The sequence below is a fragment of the Neoarius graeffei genome, chromosome 23, assembly GCF_027579695.1.
Source record: "Neoarius graeffei isolate fNeoGra1 chromosome 23, fNeoGra1.pri, whole genome shotgun sequence".
In the NCBI taxonomy this organism is placed as follows: domain Eukaryota; kingdom Metazoa; phylum Chordata; class Actinopteri; order Siluriformes; family Ariidae; genus Neoarius; species Neoarius graeffei.
In genome coordinates, this window is record NC_083591.1 from 24,777,202 (window position 1) to 24,793,108 (window position 15,907).

At 47.1% G+C, this 15,907-nt stretch overlaps 1 protein-coding gene across 1 annotated transcript in view; it reads left to right on the plus strand.

Moving 5' to 3' along the window:
- Positions 1-15,907, plus strand: part of tmem71 (transmembrane protein 71) — a 112,943-nt gene that overhangs the window by 980 nt on the left and 96,056 nt on the right. The gene's annotated exons all lie outside the window — the stretch shown is intronic.

Consider the following 15,907-nt stretch of genomic DNA (forward strand, 5'->3'; position numbering starts at 1 on the left):
TTTGATTTTTTTTTCTCAGTTTGCGAGTGGTCATTACTTTGTATTTACCAGTAGTATGCCTTAACATACTAGTATTGAGCAAATACTTTTCTGTGTCGTGGAAACTCTCAACTTAAACTCTCCCAAGCAAAAATGATTCCAAGTCAAAAGGTTGTAGAAAAGTTTAGACTTGTATTAAATCAGTTAATAAAGGCCGAGTTCGGATCTGCAGAGTGAACTGACTCAAAATCACAAAATTCTCATTTTATGCTGTTTCAAAAATGTATACAAATAATTTCATTGGTTAACATGTCACGTCATACCACTTCAGCGTTTTCTATTGGGCAGTACATCTCACGCTTGTCATATTTTGTATCAACCGAGCCAAATTTTCCAGTATGAACGGTCAATTCAGGAAGAATCAAAACATGATAAGAAGTGAACAACACAGCATTCAGTGTGCACAATGCATGATTCAAAATTGATACAGGCTGCAGGTGCAAACGTGGCCTTGGCCAGTATACCACAACACAGGATTAAAAAAAATAATAATAATGCACATTGCAGCTGTAAAGCTTGTACTGTAACAATACCCGATTCAGAATAACTTGATAAAATATATTACATTAACATGCAAAACACTCCAGAATGAACAATTGCTTAGTTCAACATGGCCTTGGCTCACTCATTACATGTGATAACTCTGCAGGTACTGAAATTAGGATAATACACTTTTTGAACAGAAAACGACCTTTCAGTATAAGCAACCTCAGTGTCTTTACTGTAATTATAATTCCTAAATTAATTTATTACTTTTAATAGAATTAACTTCATTTATTCTTTCCTGAAAATTAACATACTTGGCTTTGAATTAATATATAATCAGTATAAAATGAAAGCAGTGTATGTGTGTTTTTTATATGAATCAAACTACATTTTGAACATTGTATTTTGCATTGAATCTAGGAAGTACATAACAGGAAGCGGTATTGCTTCCTCCCACTTTGCCACACTGATCTCTACATAAAATATCTTGATAGCTCATTGGCCACTCAGAGTGAAGCCATCTGGCCGCCATATTACCACGCACATCAGATCGGCACGGTCATATCTCTGCCTAGGAAGCTACACAAAACTCAACATGTTATTCATCTAATTGTTGAGAAAAAAACCACAAACTGGACATGTTATTCATCTAACTGGATGCTATTTGTACACACACGTGTGTGTCAGTGTGTGAATAGTTGATTTTTGTGGGGTGTTTGTGTTTTAATCAGCATTCAATTCATTTTATCATCATGGATGCATTCAAGAAGATTATGGCAGATGGTTGTTGTTGTTTGTTCAACCAAATAGAAAATCCATAGATAGTGTATACATAACAGAGAAGAAAACAAAGTGTACATGACAACATGACGACAATTCTGGTTTACACAGAGATGGAGACAGCATGTGGGTCAGGGTACACAAAAGTCATGTGATTTCCTGTTGCCTGGAGGCATGTGAACCCTCATATGCTGTTCCAAATCAGCAATATAAATAAATAAAAACAAACAAATAAATTATATCCACGGCTTTCTTGCGAGAGACAGTGTGGGTCGCCATGACACCCCCCTCTCCCGGATGCTGGTCTTTGATTTCTGGTTTATCCAAGCAGCTGAGGCTGAGGGAGCCGAATGTAGTCAAGTGGAGCTAGCTATGACAACCATGTTTTAGTCTGAGGATAACGTCTTTTTAAATTATGTACTTTTCTGGTTCAACGTGTGCTGTTTGGTGCACAAACAACTCACGAAAGCTTAAAGATTTATGAATGGAATCTGTTTTGAGCACAAAAAACAGACTCACAAAACATGTTGTCCAGCACCGTACGCTGCTCATCTGTTCATGCAATTCCTGTCTTTTCACTAACATTTTGAACCTGAATCAACAACATAATTCTATTGAATTGTTGTTTAGATATTGTACATTTTTCAAACATTACACTATATTAGTCATTTAGCTGATGTTTTTATTCAAAGCGACTAACAGTAGCATGTAGCTAAGGGAATCCAAGAGTGACCAGTGCTGAAGTACTAGTGTAAACAGATAGCCTTCAAATTCCATCCAGTATCTGGAATGATCAGGGTAGTTAAGAAGTTGAAGAAGCTTGGACAAATACATAGACAAGGAATTATTTAAGTGTAGTATGTTTATTGTTTCCAAAGTTTGACAGCATCTGCATTAAAATAGTTAGCCTATACTAGCTTTTTTTATAAAAGCTCTCCTAGCTTTTGTTTCTTGAGCCTATATGGTATTTGGCAGACGCTTTCATCCAAAGTGACTTGCAGTATATAAACACTACATTATTAGGAAACCACTACAATAATACTATCGCTCTACTCTGACATAGCCTACTTTCTAGATGATAGCTGCTGCATGACTGCAGAATTTCCCTTTGTTTGGTTTCATTTGGTTTCATAACTATCGCTCTACTCTGACATAGCCTACTTTCTAGATGATAGCTGCTGCATGACTGCAGAATTTCCCTTTGTTTGGTCTGGCTAGGCTCAACCCCAGCCTTTAAGCAAACAAACTTGATCTCTCTTTTACACATAATTTTGCCAATTTTATTACTGTGCAGATAATTGTATGACTCCGTGCTTTTGTAGTTCCTTAGCTCATCACCATCAACGCCCTCACTAAGAATAAAATAACTGACAATGTCAACATAGCTGACATCGGGCCACAACTTCATGTTGTCTATCCATTCCGTGAGGGTAGATAAATGGGGCACTTTGATCATATTATGCCCAGAGTACGTCAGAAAATCGGACCAGTGTAACCATCTTTTAGTAATCTTTGAGCTTACCTACCTAGCAGTTAGCATTAGCTAAAAACGTCAACACAGTGGAGCAGAAGAAAGATCCCAGCTTCCGGTACGACTCAGCAATGAATCATGGGAAAGGTCAGAATTCCGGAAAGTTGTGGCTTGCACAGAATGAAAAATGAAATGAAACTAATCATGCAAATAATGTATGGAACAGAGAGTTACATGTCGATATTACAAATTAACTGTTTACAAAAAGGTTGATACCAATCCGTAGCTATAGTTACAAATTATTCATAATCAGTCACCTAATAATAATACAATTAAGCATGTCCTAAATTAATTACAATTTACTAAATAATTATAACAAAACAAAAAATTATTCTAACACTACATTTATTAGAAAATACTTTGACGTAAATGTCAAGAAAACCTAAATAGCATCAGGCAATATCTATTTATAACTATATCAAACAAAAATAAGCTCAATATAACAATTCAATAGTATAAAAAAGCCAATGTGTATTACAGTTTTTCTCCATTGGTTTGGCTCATTTCTTGAAACTGAGATGACATTCTCATAACTATAAGGCAATTTGGCCAAACAGACTTACAGTTCTGCACAACACTTCAGATAACCAGCAAAATGTCATTTGTCTCCCAAAACTACTCATCCATGCTTCAAAATGAAATCCCTTTCCCATCTAAATAGTCAGTACCATAAAAATGGCATAAATCCTTCTCAATTGCTTTGGCACATTTTCATTCATTCAGTTCTTCTGTCGAAATAACTTGGATGGTACAGCACAACTACATGGATCACCTGGCAATGTTTGTACAGCTCCCAAAACAGTTTACCCATCTGTCAAAACTACATTCCCTTTTCATATAACTAGTCAGTGCCTCCAAAATGCATTGTCCCTTTGGTATTGTGTAAGTACTGCGAGTCAAAATGCTTAGACGCTTTGTCATGGCATATGTCTAACTATAGGAATACAGTTTTCACACCACACACACACGCTGCACTCATTCTGCCGAGGAATTTTCATTTTTATTCTCAGCTAACGTGAATTGTACACATTACTGTAGGTAGGGAACAATAAAAAGGAAAATGTATACGCTGTGTATACTGTGTACACAAAATACAAAAACCCACAAAAACAAACAAAAAATGAATACTGTAAATAAAGAGTCACAAATGAAGACATTTTGTTTAGTCGCGGTCACTCCCCTCTCTCGCCTGGTCACCATCCTCATCTTCCTGGCCATCCATTCTCTGTGCTCTGTTCGGCCACAGATTCTCATCAACATCACATCTGATGTTTTCTCTTGAGATGCAGCGTGGGAAGAAGCGTCGTGAATGCCTGAGCCATCCTCTACACTGATCACCTGTTATATCCTCACAGGCAGCATCCATAGCATTGAGGAGAGACCTCTGGTTTTCGGCATGGTGTTCATATACTCTCCATCTCCAAGCAGAGAAAAAACTCCTCGATAGGATTCAGGAATGGAGAATATGGTGGTAACAAGACATTATGCATTCTTGGATGCATGTTGAACCATGCCCGGATGCGTGGACCACGGTGGAAATTAACATTGTCCCATACAATGACAAACTGGGGTAGGTGGGGCCCTTCGAGACCCCTCTCATTTTCTGGGACCAAATATACATATAGTTGGTCCAGGAAACGGAGGAGTTTCTCTGTGTTATACGGGCCCAAGCTTGCAGTGTGGGTGGCCACACCATTTTCTGAAATAGCCGCGCACATGGTTATATTTCCCCCCCGCTGGCCTGGGACATCCACTGTGGCCCGCTGGCCAATGATGTTTCAGCCACGCCTGCGGCCCTTGGCCAGGTTGAAGCCTGCCTCATCAACAAACACTAGGATGTGTGGTGTTTCACTCCCCTCCAGTGCCAGGATTCTCTGGAAAAGAGATAAATAGAGTAAAAAAAAATCAATCATGTAGATGGGTCATATGGTCACAGCAATGCTACACAATATGTTCTTCACAAAGTCAATATAACCCACTGTGGTTCCAATCCTAGAGTGCAGACTTATGCAGATTTTCTGGGGTAGTTTTTGATACAAAGAGAACAGAGACATACTGTTGACAGTGTTCTGTTACAGTTCAGCAAAATGCTGTGGTCATATATTGTAAAGCTGGAATCCAAAGGTAAAGAGGACGATACTGAAACCCTCAGAAATTGGAACCTCTGCAGTGTTGGCTACTTATAGGTTACAAAATGATAGACAATGAATAATTGACTTACCTGTACATACTGGTACCGCAGCTCTTTTACTCTGGCAGTGTTCCTATCAAATGGTACTCTGTATATCTGTTTCATGGTGATTAGGTTCTTCTTCAGAACCCGGTCTATTGTTGATATGCTGATGGAGTTGATGTTTTGGAAGACGCCATTGTTTTGGAGGACTGCATCCCGGATCTGTGTCAGTGTTATGGCATTATTTGCTATCACCATGTTACAGATCTCCTGTTCTTGGCGATCGGTTAGAAGTTTTCTTCTTCCACCCGCATGAGGTTGTCGGCCAATCCTGCACATAGACAACATAACTATTTGTTGTCCTTGCCTTATGTGTTTGTTACAGATTATCAATCACTGTACAGTAATGACTGCATTACACACCACTTTACTATATTTGTAGGCTACAGTACTTACAATTGCACTGCCATTCTATTGCGAATTCTTGCTGTATTTTGTCCAATTTACAACAGTATTTCCTTTGTCATTCTACAGTAGTGAACTGTATAATACTGTGACTTCACATCGAGGTAAGATTTTCGGCCTGGGTCTAAACACACACACACACACACACACACACACACACGCGCACGCACACAGTCAAACAGTTGTCATTGCCTGAGTGCATACCTGTTTTCCCGCCGAAAGGTTTGAATGATGGAGGAAACTGTGGAGCGTGGCACGTTAGGCTGCACTCTGCGCCCTTCCTCTGCCATTGTGAGGCGATGGTTGATGACATGATCAATAATGGTGGCCCGAATTTCATCTGGGACAACATGATGTCTGCGAACTCTATTTCCTCCTATTCCACCACCACGAACCCTCACTCCTCCTCCTCTTCCCTCTCCTCTACCTCCACGCACCCTCAATCCTCCACCTCCTCTTCCTCTTCCTTCTCTTCCTCTTCCCCTTCCTCCAAGTGGAGATTGCCCTGGTTGATGCACTTGCTCTCTCTCCATGTTGACATAGGAAAAAGTACTAGCACCAGGCCAAGCTGTATATATACAGCAATGCCAGCACTCCAAAACATAGATAACACCTGTCAGGTAACTCAACAAACAGATGGATTGGTCACCTGCAAAGTGGGACACTCCTCCTTCGTTAGTCAGAAACTGATTTCACCTATTACCTACTAACATGATTATCCTAAATTTACTATGACATCTTACAAAATATGTACTGTATTCTATTCCAATTTCCTAACACTATTTTGACAATTGAGCAGACTATTCTGCATATGATGACTTATACGATGAAAATGTGCTGACATGTTTTGAGGACAATGACCATTACACTGAGAACCAACCAATTGGGATAGATCAGCAAGATACATTCATTTGAAAAATGTACTAAATGTAGGCTGATTGTGTTAACTGTAGGATACTTGTACATAGCCATTTGCATGGATGTACTAAATGCTTGAGACATGTACAAAGCATTTGAAATATTGATGAAAGCAATGATAAATGCCATTCTGTTGTGAGAAACTGCAAGTTAGTTTGGGGATTTGTCCATGTTGTTTTGAGAATGTCATCTCAGTTTCAAGAAATGAGCCAAACCAATGGAGAAAAACTGTAAAGAAAATGAGATCTGAGATATTAGTGTGAGCACTGAGGAATAATCTCTAAGTTATTGAACTCTATCGGAATCGATTTCATATGTGTGACGTGAATTATGTTACCAATAAATATTTGTAACAACTTTCTGACTTTGGGGGAACAGAGGAACTGGAAGCATGCTTAAGAATAGGTGTGCACTTTTTTTCAAACTTTTCAGTGACTTATAATCAGAGGTGGAAAAACCCGGGTGCAGAAAGTAAAAACCCTGCCACATTTTTGCTCCAGCCAGTTCAATGAACCAGCTGATCCTAATTACCACATCCCCTAAGCCAGGTTGATGAGCTAATTGGTGAAATCACCTGTGTTGAGAGCACAGGCAGAAGGAAAACCTAAGCAGGACTTTTACTTTGTCAATCCAGTTTTTCCACCTCTGCTTATAATGACCTATAAACACACTACACACGCGTGAAGGGGTGTCACAGCTCTCTCTCTCGGTCCTGGCTGTCTGCAAGATACACAGAGAGACGGGTTAATAGACAGCCAGTAATTACACACAGGTGCCCCTCATCAGCAGCTGTTAGCACTGTGCAACACCAAGGTACTCCCCGTGGAAAGACTGGTGATTCCCACGGAATTAAGGAGAAGGAGACGGGGATTCGGGGCGGCACGGTGGTGTAGTAGTTAGTGCTGTCGCCTCACAGCAAGAATGTCCGGGTTCGAGCCCCGTGGCCGGCGAGGGCCTTTCTGTGTGGAGTTTACATGTTCTCCCTGTGTCAGTGTGGGTTTCCTCCGGGTGCTCCGGTTTCCCCCACAGTCCAAAGACATGCAGGTTAGGTTAACTGGTGACTCTAAATTGACTGTAGGCGTGAATGTGAGTGTGAATGGTTGTCTGTGTCTATGTGTCAGCCCTGTGATGACCTGGCGACTTGTCCACGGTGTACCCCGCCTTTTGCCCATAGTCAGCTGGGATAGGCTCCAGCTTGCCTGCGACCCTGTAGAACAGGATAAAGCAGCTAGAGATAATGAGATGAGAAGGGGATGCAGTGCTGGAATGAAGTGCTGGGAGAAGAAAAGATGGTATAAACCATGCATACTGTCTGTCATCATGGGAAACAAAAGATCTCTCCCTAATAAGATGGATGAGCTAATGGCGCTAACCAGGCTGCAGAGGGAGTACCGGGAGTGTAGCCTTATGTGCTTCACAGAGACTTGGCTGAATGAACTCTCACCGGACTCACACGTCACTCTGGACGGATTTCAACTCGTGAGAGCGGACAGGAAAGACAAGGAGAGCGGTAAGAGGAAAGGAGGGGGGATAACGATGTTTGTGAATGACAGATGGTGTAACCCGGGGCACATCAGAGTAAAGGAGCAGTACTGCAGTAAAAACATTGAACTGCTAGCAGTTAGCATTCAGCCATATTACCTCCTAAGGGAATTCTCGCACGTTATCGCGATAACTGTGTACATCCCCCCCGGCGGCCGATGCTGCTGCAGCCTGTGAGCTCTTACACACTACAGTGTCAAAGCTTCAGACATCGCACCCCCAGTCCCTGCTCCTAATCTCCGGTGACTTTAATCATGCTTCCCTGTCCTCCACTCTCCCAACCTTCACTCAGTATATGAAATGTCACACCAGAGACAATAGAACTTTGGATTTAATGTATGTGAACACCAAGGACGCATATAGCTCATCACCCCTCCCCCCGCTGGGCCATTCTGACCACAATCTGGTTCACTTGTCCCCTACATACATACCTATGGTGAATAAACAACCACCCACCAAGAGGTATGTAAGGAGCTGGTCTGAGGAGACCAGTATGGCACTGAGGGACTGCTTTGACACCATGGACTGGGATGTGTTGTGTGAACCTCACGGGGATAACATTGATAGCCTGACAACCTGCATCACGGATTACATTAATTTCTGTGTTGAAAACACTGTGCCTATCAGGAAGGTACAGTGTTTTCCCAACAATAAACCCTGGGTGACCTCTGAACTAAAAGCCCTATTAAACGAGAAGAGGGTTTTTAAATCTGGCGACAAGGAGTAGATGAGGAGAGTGCAGAGGGAGCTGAAGAGGGGGATAAGGAGAGGCAAGGACAGCTACAGGAGGAAGCTGGAGGAGCGCCTCAAGGGGAGCAACGCTGGAGAGGTATGGAGAGGCCTGAAAACCATCTCTGGCCACACAAAGGACAGTGGGAGAGGCCCTGTATCTGGGGGCCAGGACTGGGCAAATGAGTTGAATCTCTTTTTCAACAGATTTGACTGTGCCACCCCACCCTCCCCCACTCACCATAGTCCTGACCTGTCTGTGATATCACTCCACCACCACCCCTCTCCCCTCATAATACCTCTGCCACCAACAGCTCCCTCCTCACACCACATCACCCCCCTCCGCTCCCTGCCAGACCAATCCACACACTCCACCCCGACCTCACTCTACAGGACTCACACCTCGGCTACACCCCTCGCCTCTCCATAACAGCTGATCAGGTGTTGAAGGAGCTGAGGAGGATCAGGACAAGGAAAGCTGCTGGCCCTGATGGTATCAACTCCAGACTGCTTTAGGACTGTGCAGATCAGCTCTGTGGGATACTTCTGTACATCTTCAACCTGAGCCTCAGTCTAGAGAGAGTTCCACTTCTGTGGAAAACATCATGTGTGGTTCCAGTTCCCAAGACTGCGCACCCCAGGGAGGTCAACCACTTTAGGCCAGTAGCTTTAACATCCCACCTGATGAAGATCATGGAGAGGATTGTTCTCTCCCACCTCCAACACCTGGTGAACAGCGAGATGGACCCCCTGCAGTTTGCATATCGACTGGGCTTTGGTGTAGATGACACTGTCATCTACCTGCTACACCGGTCACTTTTACACCTAGAGGGCACTGGGAGCACTGTGAGTCATGTTCTTTGACTTCTCCAGTGCTTTCAACACAATCCAGCCATCACTGCTTAGGGGGAAGCTGGAGGGAGCTGGTGTCGACTGCCACCTGGCTGCATGGATCATTGACTACCTCATTAACAGACTGCAGTATGTGAGGCTCCGCGACTGTGTGTCTGATGTGGTAGTCTGCAGCATGGGGGCTCCACAGGGTACAGTGCTCTCTCCTTTCCTCTTTACACATCTGACTTCAGCTACAACACGGACAGCTGCCACCTCCAGAAGTTCTCAGATGATACAGCCATCGTTGGACATGTGTCAGAGGGGGACGATCTGGAGTACAGAGAGGTCATCAACAACTTTGTTGCCTGGTGCGAACTGAATCACCTGTGCATCAACGCCAGCAAGACAGGAGGTGGTGATCGATTTCAGAAGGACGGCTCCTCAAATTGCACCAGTGAACATCCAGATCATGGAGGAGAACAAATACCTGGGGGTTCACCTCAACAACAAACTGGACTGGACTGGACAAACAACACAGATGTCCTGTACAAGAAGGGCCCAAGTCGTCTCTGTTAGGGTTTTGCTGGGGATCGAACCCGGGTCGCTGGTGTAGTGATCCAGCAAACCCCCACTAGGCCACCAGGGGAATGACTCAAGTGCAGAGGAGTGAGGCGAAAGTAGAGTAGGAAAAGCAGTTTATTTACAATATACAAAATCCCAGGCAAAAAAACAAAAGTATAATCCAAACGCTCAGAAGATATACGAGAAAAATAAAAAAATCCAAAAGTTCAAAGTCAAAACAAAAAGCCAAAGATAAGAAAAGAAAAGGCAAAAATCCAAATGCTCAGAAGATCCCAAAATGGTAAACACAAAGTCCAAAATGTCCACAAGAAAACAAAGTACAAAAGACCACGAAGACAAAGGCAAGGAACTTGGAACAGAGATCTCAGGTGATAACATAACAGCACAAAGACTCCGTGACTAGGGACCAAACTGAGGAAGTATTTATATACAGGGCAATTAGAACTAGGTGGGGCAGGAAATAAGGAACAGGTGAGGCAAAAGCACATGAAAACAAAGGCTGTCAAAACAAACACAAAACACAGAAAACAGTGGCGGCCTCTAGAGGCCAAAACAAACATGACAAGATAAAGCAATAACAGCGGCCTCTAGAGGCCAAAACAGTCCCCAGTCCTAACAGGACCCCCCCCCCCCCCCCCCCCCCCCCCCCCCCCCCCCAAGGAGCGTCTCCTGACGTTCCCAGGGCGATCCATATGGGCCGAATGGAAGTCCCGACAAAGTTCTTTGTCTAAAATGTCCTGGGCGGGGACCCAACAGTGTTCCTCAGGGCCATAGCCCTCCCAGTCCACAAGATATTGAAGCCTGCCACGGACCCGGCGGGAGTCCAGCAGACAGCGCATGGTGAACACAGTCTGACCCTGGAAGATGCGGGGGGGGCGGGGAATTCCTAGGGGCAGGGGCATACGTGGACGACAGTACGGGCCACAACAGGGAAACATGGAATGTGGGGTTGATCCTTAGAGTCCGGGGCAGCTGGAGCCGGTAGGCGACAGGGTTCACCCTGCGCACAACCTTGAAGGGGCCAATGTAGCGAGGAGCAAGCTTGCGGTTCTCCACCCGCAGCAGAAGGTCCTTGGTGGACAGCCAAACCCGCTGCCCAGGGCGGAAAATGTGGGCAGGCCTTCTATGGTGGTTGGCCTGAGTCTGGTTGGCCCTGGAAGCCTAGATGAGGGTCCTCCTGACCTTGTTCCAGGTCTTGCGACACCGTCTCACGTACTGGTTGACCGAGGGCACCCCAGCATCCTCCTCCTGTTCTGGAAACAGAGGTGGCTGGAACCCGAACTGGCACTGGAACGGCGACAACCTGGTGGCAGATGACTGCAGGGTGTTGTGGGCGTACTCTGCCCATGGCAGCTAGGTGCTCCAAGATGTCGGGTAATCCATCGCCAGGCCTCGCAGGGTGGTTTCCAGGTCCTGGTTGAGCCTCTCGGTCTGGCCGTTGGACTGGGGGTAGAACCCAGAAGAGAGGCTGGCAGTGGCCCCGATGAGTTTGCAGAACCCCCGCCACACTCGGGAGGAGAACTGGGGCCCTCGGTCTGAGACGATGTCCTGCGGGAGACCAAAGACTCGGAAGACATGGGTAAAAATAATTTTGGCTGTTTCTAGAGCAGAAGGAAGTTTGCACAGTGGTATGAAGCGGCAGGCTTTGGAGAATCTGTCGACAATGACCAAAATGACAGTGTTACCTTGTGAGTCGGGAAGCACCCCAGCGTCCTCCTCCTGTTCTGGAAACAGAGGTGGCTGGAACCCGAACTGGCACTGGAACGGCGACAACCTGGTGGCAGATGACTGCAGGGTGTTGTGGGCGTACTCTGCCCATGGCAGCCAGGTGCTCCAAGATGTCGGGTAATCCATCGCCAGGCCTCGCAGGGTGGTTTCCAGGTCCTGGTTGAGCCTCTCAGTCTGGCCGTTGGACTGGGGGTAGAACCCAGAAGAGAGGCTGGCAGTGGCCCCGATGAGTTTGCAGAACCCCCGCCACACTCGGGAGGAGAACTGGGGCCCTCGGTCTGAGACGATGTCCTGCGGGAGACCAAAGACTCGGAAGACATGGGTAAAAATAATTTTGGCTGTTTCTAGAGCAGAAGGAAGTTTGCACAGTGGTATGAAGCGGCAGGCTTTGGAGAATCTATCGACAATGACCAAAATGACAGTGTTACCTTGTGAGTCGGGAAGACCCGTGATGAAGTCGACCGCCACATGGGACCAGGGACGCCGGGGAATAGGCAGAGGATGCAGGAGGCCCTGGGGATGCTGTCGTGGGTTCTTAGTTCTGGTGCACACCTCACAGGACAGGACAAATGACCTCACTTCCTCCTCCATGCTTGGCTACTAGAAGCGTCTTTTCAAGAAGTCCAGGCTCCTCCGGGCTCCTGGGTGGGTGGTGAGAGGGGATGAATGACTCCACTGAAGAACCTTGGCCCGGGCTTGACAAGGGACGTACAGGAGGCCCGGTGGCCCCGTCCCAGGGCTGGGGTCCTGGCATTGAGCTTGTTGGATGGCCTCCTCAACACCCCAGCGGACAGGGGCCACAATCCGAGACACAGGGATAATAGGCCCAACTTCACTCTCCCTGTTGTTGGGCGAGAATAGCCTGGAGAGCGCGTCCGGTTTAGTGTTCTTAGAGCCAGGGCGGTATGATAGGGTGAAATTGAATCAGCTAAAGAACAAGGCCCACCTAGCCTGTCGTGGATTTAGTCTCTTGGCTTGCTGGAGGTATTCCAGGTTCTTGTGGTCCGTCCAAACCAGGAATGGATGTTGTGCTCCCTCCAACCAGTGCCTCCACTCCTCAAGGGCCAGTTTGACTGCAAGCAGTTCCCGAGCCCCCACATCATACCGGGACTCCGCAGGGCTCAGGCGGTGGGAGAAGTATGCGCAGGAGGGCAGCTTTCCCTCCGAACGTTGAGAGAGGACCGCGCCAACGCCACTGTCCGAGGCGTCCGCCTCGATGACGAATGGTTGCGATGTGTCTGGGAGGACCAGGATGGGTGCCGTGCAGAAGCGGTGCTTGAGGTCCCTAAACGCCTTTTCCGCCTGAGGAGACCAGACAAAAGATCCACCTGTCTTCTTGGTGAGGTCCAATATGGGCGCTGCTACAGAACTGAAGTTCCTGACAAACTTGCGGTAGAAGTTAGCAAACCCTAAGAACCACTGAACTTTTTTAATGGACTTGGGAATGGGCCAGTCCCGGACGGCCAGGGTCTTGGCTGGATCCATCTGGAGTTGTCCCGTTCGTACAATAAAGTCCAGAAAGGAGACCTCGGGAACATGGAACTCATATTTCTGGGCTTTGGCAAACAGATTGTTCTGTAGCAGCCTGGCGGACATGGTGGCGGTGCTCCTGTACGGTCTTGGAAAATATTAGCATGTCGTCGAGGTAGACAAAAACGTACTGATTGATCATATCCCTCAAGACATCGTTGATAAGGGCCTGAAACACTGCTGGCGCATTGGTGAGTCCGAAGGGCATAACTTGGTACTCGTAGTGCCCAGACGGGGTGTTAAAGGCAGTCTTCCACTCATCTCCCTGTCGGATGCGGATGAGGTGGTATGCATTCCGTAAGTCCAACTTGGTGAAGACAGTGGCGCCTTGGAGCAGATCGAACGCTGTGGACATCAGCGGAAGGGGATAGCGGTTGCACACAGTGATTTTGTTCAGGCCTCTGTAATCAATACACGGCCGGAGCCCCCCATCCTTCTTGCCGACAAAGAAGAAGCCAGCACCAGCGGGTGAGGTGGAGGGTCAAATGAACCCAGAGGCCAAGGCGTCCTTGATGTACTCCTCCATGGCCTTGCGTTCTGGCTGAGAGAGGGAAAACAGTCTGCCACGAGGAGGGGTAGCCCCAGGGAGCAAGTCGATGGCACAGTCGTAGGCACGGTGCGGAGGAAGAACGGCGGCCCTGCTCTTGCTAAACACTTCTTTCAGATCCCAGTACTCTGTGGGAACTTGAGATAACTCGGTGAGATCAGGAGGCTCGGCAGGAGACACAGGAGAGCTAGAGAGCAGACAAGAGGCATAGCATGTAGGACCCCATTCCACAACCTGGCTTGTTACCCAGTCTATACGAGGGTTGTGGCGGGTAAGCCAAGGAAGGCCTAGAATCACCGGGAACTCTGGTGAATGAATCAGGTGCAGGGATATTTCTTCTTGGTGACCTTGGGACTGGAGAAGTAACTTGGGTGACTCTTCCATCACCTAAAGCAGGGGTGTTCAAATTGATCCATAAAGGGCCGTGTGGCTGCAGGTTTTCATTCCAGCCATGCAGCAGCACACCTGACTTGGCTCATTCAATCAACTGAACTGTCTTCACACAGTCAAATACTTGCAGCCACACCCACCCTTGATTAAAGGGTGGGTGTGTCAGTTGATTGAATAAGCCAAATCAGGGTGCTGCTGCATGGCTGGAATGAAAACCTGCAGCCACATGGCCCTTTATGGATCAGTTTGGACACCCCTGACCTAAAGCTTGGCCATCCAGGGCAGACACAGACAGTGGAACTTCAAGAGGAGCAGTAGGGACATTGATTCTGCGGGCGAAGTGGACATCCATAAAGTTTCCAGCCACCCCGGAGTCTAGCAAGGCCTGGCAAGAGTGGACGGACTCACCCCAGGAGATGGAGACCGGGATGTAGACTCCTTGGCCAGGAAGTTCAGGAGAGAGGGTAGGCCCCGTCACAACCCTCCCTCGGCTGGATGGGGCGGTCCTTTTCCCGAGAGCTCGGGACATGATGCTTGGAAATGGCCAGGCTTGCCACAGTAGATGCAGCACTTGTCCCTCCTTCTGCGCTCCCTCTCAGATGCGGAGAGACGAGTACAGCCCACTTGCATGGGCTCCGGACAGTCACTAGAGGAGGTAGACGGGCTCCATGTTGAGGCAGTAAGGCCGGGGAGGCTCAGGACTTGGCGGCATTCTCTAATCCTGTTGTCAAGACGAATGGCATGTGAAATCAGAGTTTCGAGGTCATTTGGGCATCCGATAGAGGCCAGGCCATCTTTGATGGGGTCAGACAAACCATGGTGAAAGGCTGAAACCAGGGCAGCCTTGTTCCATCCGCTGACTGCTGCGAGTGTCCGGAACAAGATGGCATAGTCTGCAACGCTTCTTCCTTGCCGGACGGACATGAGCTTCCTGGCTGCATCCTTACTGGTGTCTGCCTGATCGAAGACACGAAGCATTTCCTCCATAAACAGCTTGAAATCAGAGCACTCGGATCCCTGTCTCTGCCAGATAGCTGTTGCCCAAACTCGTGCCTTACCAGCTAACAAGGTTGTCACAAAGGCAATCTTGCGGCGATCCATAGTGTAGGTGGTAGGCTGGAGCTCAAAGGTGAATTGGCACTGGATAAGGAACTCCCGGCACTCACCGTCATACCTCTGTGGTGCAGGAAGGCAGGGCTCGCGAGGTGAAGAGGGCAGCGTGGCAGGAGGCACTGGAGCGGGAGCAGATGGTGGAGATGGGGACAGAGGGGTCAGCTGTGCCAGGGCTTTCCCAATTTGCTAAAGCAGTACCTCGTGGCGAGCAAGGGTCTCACGTTGGCTTGCAAGAGTCCGTCCCTGAGTGTCCATGGCAGATCCAAGGCGTGTTAACACAGCCATCATTCCCTGAAGGTTAGCCGGGTAGACAGTTGAAGAAACCTCTGCTGAGTCGGTCATGACGGAGTCTTTCTGTTAGGGTTTTGCTGGGGATCGAACCCGGGTCGCTGGTGTAGTGATCCAGCAAACCCCCACTAGGCCACCAGGGGAATGACTCAAGTGCAGAGGAGTGAGGCGAAAGTAGAGTAGAAAAAAACAGTTTATTTACAATATACAAAATCCCAGGCAAAAAAACAAA